The sequence below is a fragment of the Carlito syrichta genome, unplaced genomic scaffold (assembly GCF_000164805.1).
Source record: "Carlito syrichta isolate Samal-C Ts95f unplaced genomic scaffold, Tarsius_syrichta-2.0.1 Scaffold92632, whole genome shotgun sequence".
Lineage (NCBI taxonomy): Eukaryota > Metazoa > Chordata > Mammalia > Primates > Tarsiidae > Carlito > Carlito syrichta.
The window spans coordinates 49,202-53,018 of record NW_007036728.1 but is presented as its reverse complement, the minus strand read 5'-3'; the positions used below and the strand labels follow the sequence as shown (position 1 = coordinate 53,018).

At 42.5% G+C, this 3,817-nt stretch overlaps 1 pseudogene; it reads right to left on the bottom strand.

The window, feature by feature from the left end:
- Positions 1-1,485: 1,485 nt before the first annotated feature.
- Positions 1,486-3,440, bottom strand: LOC103263004 (annotated as a pseudogene).
- Between the last annotated feature and the right edge of the window lie 377 nt (positions 3,441-3,817).

The window sequence follows — 3,817 nt, the reverse complement described above, 5'->3', positions numbered from 1 at the left end:
CCACGCCCGGCTAATTTTTTGATTTACTGTAGAGATGAGGTCTCGCCAAGTTGCCCAGGCGGGTCTCGAACCCTCGGGCTTAGGCGATCCACTCACCTCAGCCTCCCAAGGCGTGGGATTACAGCCTGAGCCACCGAGCCTGGCTCAATGCCAATTTTTAAAAGATCACTAAAGTTAATTGGACAATAGGCCAGGCTTGGTGGCTCAGCCTGTAATCCCGCGCCTTGGGAGGACGAGGTGAGTGAATTGCCTGAGCCTGCGGGTTCGAGACCCACCTGGGCAACTCGGCGAGACCTCGTGTCTACAATAAAAATCAAAAATATTAGCTGGGCATGGTAGCACGCGTCTGTAGTTCCATCTACTTGGAAGGCTGAGGGGAAAGGATCGCCAGAGCCTAGCAGGTCAAGGCTATGGTGGCCGGGAGCGGCCACTGCACTCCAGTCTGGGCGACTGAGACTCCAACTCAAAAAAAAAAAAAAACAACAAAAAAAAACTGGACAGTAAACAAGGCAGACATTGTTTTACAGCAAAGAAGGAAAGCTCCAAATGCCACTTTCTATAGAGAACCCACAGTCCAGTTTTATTCAGAGCAAGGAAAAAAGAAACTTTTGATGTGAGGAAAAGGGAACGCTTCTACACTGTTGTTGGTAGTGTCAACGAGTACAACCTCTGTGGAAAACAATTTGGGGATTCCTAAAAGATCTTAAAATCAACCTTCCATATGACACCACAATCCCCCTACTGGGAATATACCCAGAGGAACTCAAATCACTCTATGAAAAAGATACCTGCACACGCATGTTTACTGCAGCATTATTCACAATAGCAAAAACATGGAGCCAACTGAAAGCCCACTGAAAGAGGACTGGATTTGAAGAAAATGTACATATAACACAATGGAATATTATGCAGCCATAAGGAAGGACAAAATGATGAACTTTGCAGCAACTTGGATGGACTTAGAGTCTATAATACTGAGTGATCTATCACAGAAACAAAGAACTGAATACCACATGTTCTCACTCATAAGCGGACCATGAACAATTACCATAATGCTATAAGAAGGATTGGCAGTAGTGGGAAATTGCTGGGGTGGGGGGCATACTTGATCAACAAGGGTACCTGCATAATGGCCATTTGTATACCTAACCCTGAATTGTACCCCACATGTTCAAAATAAAAAGTTAAAAAAGAAACTTTCAATCGTTTTAGAAGAAACTCAGCCACAGGCTTGGAATCTACTCAAATTACACATGCAATGAGGACAATATTCTGCTAATAAAGCTGGTTCATTGCTGCATTTGTCTACTGTTTGTTTAATATTAACAACTAGGGTAACCCCTTCGGATCCCCTACCACTGTGGGAGCTTTTCTGTACTCTCAATAAATCCTGCTTTCAAAAAAAAAGTTGTTAACAATTATAAACAGAGCAGTGCAACTAGTATTTGGAGCAGTCCTTGCCGTGTTAGTGTCAGGCACAACATTTCACTTCTCTTCACACCACTGGTTCTCTTTGCATACCTGAGCTTCCTCCTCTTCAGTAAAGTCGTTTCTCGTCTTGAAGGTCTTGCAAATTTCCTCAGGAGTTTTCCCCTTTATTCTGTTGAGGACTGTCTTGCATGCAACCTCAAGCCAACCTCTAACGTCTATGTCGTTTGCAGCCAGAACGAATTCAGATAGTGTTCCTTGATCAACTTTCAGGAATTCTTGGTCCCAAACTGGGATATTATCTGTTCACTTTTTTTGTTGTTTTCATCATCCTAGGAGGAGGAGGGTCATCCTTGTGGTGGGTGCACCACTGAATGGCCTTTTAAAAAATTGGCCAGGCTCAGTGACTTAGCCCGTAATCCCTGTTGGGAGCCAGCCTTGGAGGCCTGCCTGATTAACAAAGTCCAGGTGCGCTGAGGACCCCCGGCCGCAAAGCGAGTCCTGGCAGCTGAGGCCCTTCTGTCTTCCGTCTTTGCTGTTGGTACAGCTGAAGAAATTCTGTGCAGTCGTGGAAGAAGAAAATGGCATGTTTATGCAAAGTACTCACAGTTAACCTAGGAATGTCATTGTTCATTTTTCCATTTCCCACTATGCCTTTTGGCCTTTTCTAACATATGCAAGGGTTAAACTCTGAAGCACACCAAGAATGCTTTCTTTCACTTGGTTATAAGTTGCTAGATATTGCTTAAGTAATAAATGATATAAGTATATTCACTCCTTATTTGATTTAGGATTATGTCGTTTAGTGTTTAGACATAAGATTTTTTAGAAACACAAGTTTATAGTAAGTTCATTATGAATTCATTATAAGTTCTAACACTTATCTAGGAGTTATGTAGTTGATTTATAACACTGTTTTCACTGACTTAGGATAAAGATTAATTGTTAAGGTTTTTACTTAATTCAATAGTTAAAACTCTAAGTTAACATTTATAAAGTGGGTTTTCACTGAACTCATAATATACTAATCAGACACTTTTATGATAACTTAGCTAAAGACAGAAAGTAACCTTGGGGGTCTGGGAAACATTACTAAAAGCTTCTTTTGAGTTCTCTTTAGAAACAAGCACTGCAGGATAAGAGAAAAGTAACGAAGACACCTGGACAAGAAAGGCGATTACAGAACTCTGAAGGCCATAAAACCCCAGAAGGAAAACTACTGCTACATGAAGAACTTTACACTTGGAAACTTTCTGGTGACAGTTCAAGGACTGTAATTCGGGACTTTGGACTAAAACTATCATCTTTGGCCTTATGGATAAGACTCATTGTCTGAATGTTTACAGGGTTCTTGGCTTGTTTGTTGCTAAGACCACTAGATGGTGGTAACTTCTAGAGGATATGTACGTGAAGGAATTTTCTTTGTCTTGCCTCTTTACGAATGGTATAAAAGCTCTGTGTTAACTAACATTAAATTGTCATCTGTTCAGGAAGCAGGTGTCCGGGTATAATATTTTCGTCCTTCACCTATCTGTCTCTCCTTCAGGAAATCTCACAACCCTTGCAGGGTGGGAGCCCCGCAAATCCTAGCACTTTAGGAGGTCAAGGGGAGTGGATTGCCTGAGCCTGCAGGTTCGAGACCAGCTGGGCAACTTGGTGAGATCTCATCTCTACAATAAATCACAAATTAGCCGGGCATGATAGTGTGCACCTGTAGTTCCGGCTACTTAGAAGGCTGAGGTGGAAAGATCGCCGGAGCCCAGCAGGTCAACACTGGGGTGACTGGGAGCATGCCACTGCACTCCAGCCTGAGCAATGGAATAAGATTCCAACTCAAAAAAAAAAAAAAAAATTGCTGCACTGGCATTTGGAAGGAGAACTGGGTCATCATCTCCTTTATTGTCCAGTTCCAAATCTTCCAAGAGGGTCTTGATAGCTACCGATTGTTTAGCAATTTCCACATCAACTTCAAATATTTCTCCATCAGAACTCTGCAGCTTAATCAAAGGCATGATGCTGGGTCTCAGGGACACTGCCAGTAGAGGCTGACAAGAGCTGGGCGATGCCAGCAGAGCAGAGGTGGAGGACAAGGCCACTCTGTTTTCTTTCTGCCTTGTCTTTTCTTTTTAAATAAAATACAATCAGGGTCTCACTATGTTGCCCAGACTGGTCTTGAACTCTTGGCCTCAAGCTGTCTCCTGCCTCCACCTCCCAAAGAGCTGGGATTATAGCTGTGCACCACTGCATCTGGCTAGACACTGTTTTATTTTAAGTAATTGAATTCTGTGGTTCTGAGATGAACATATATTTTTAGTTCTAATGTGGAGTTGAGGACGTGATGTTTGGGTAGGCGGAAGAAAAAAAAATCTATGGTCTGTTAGAATTTGAA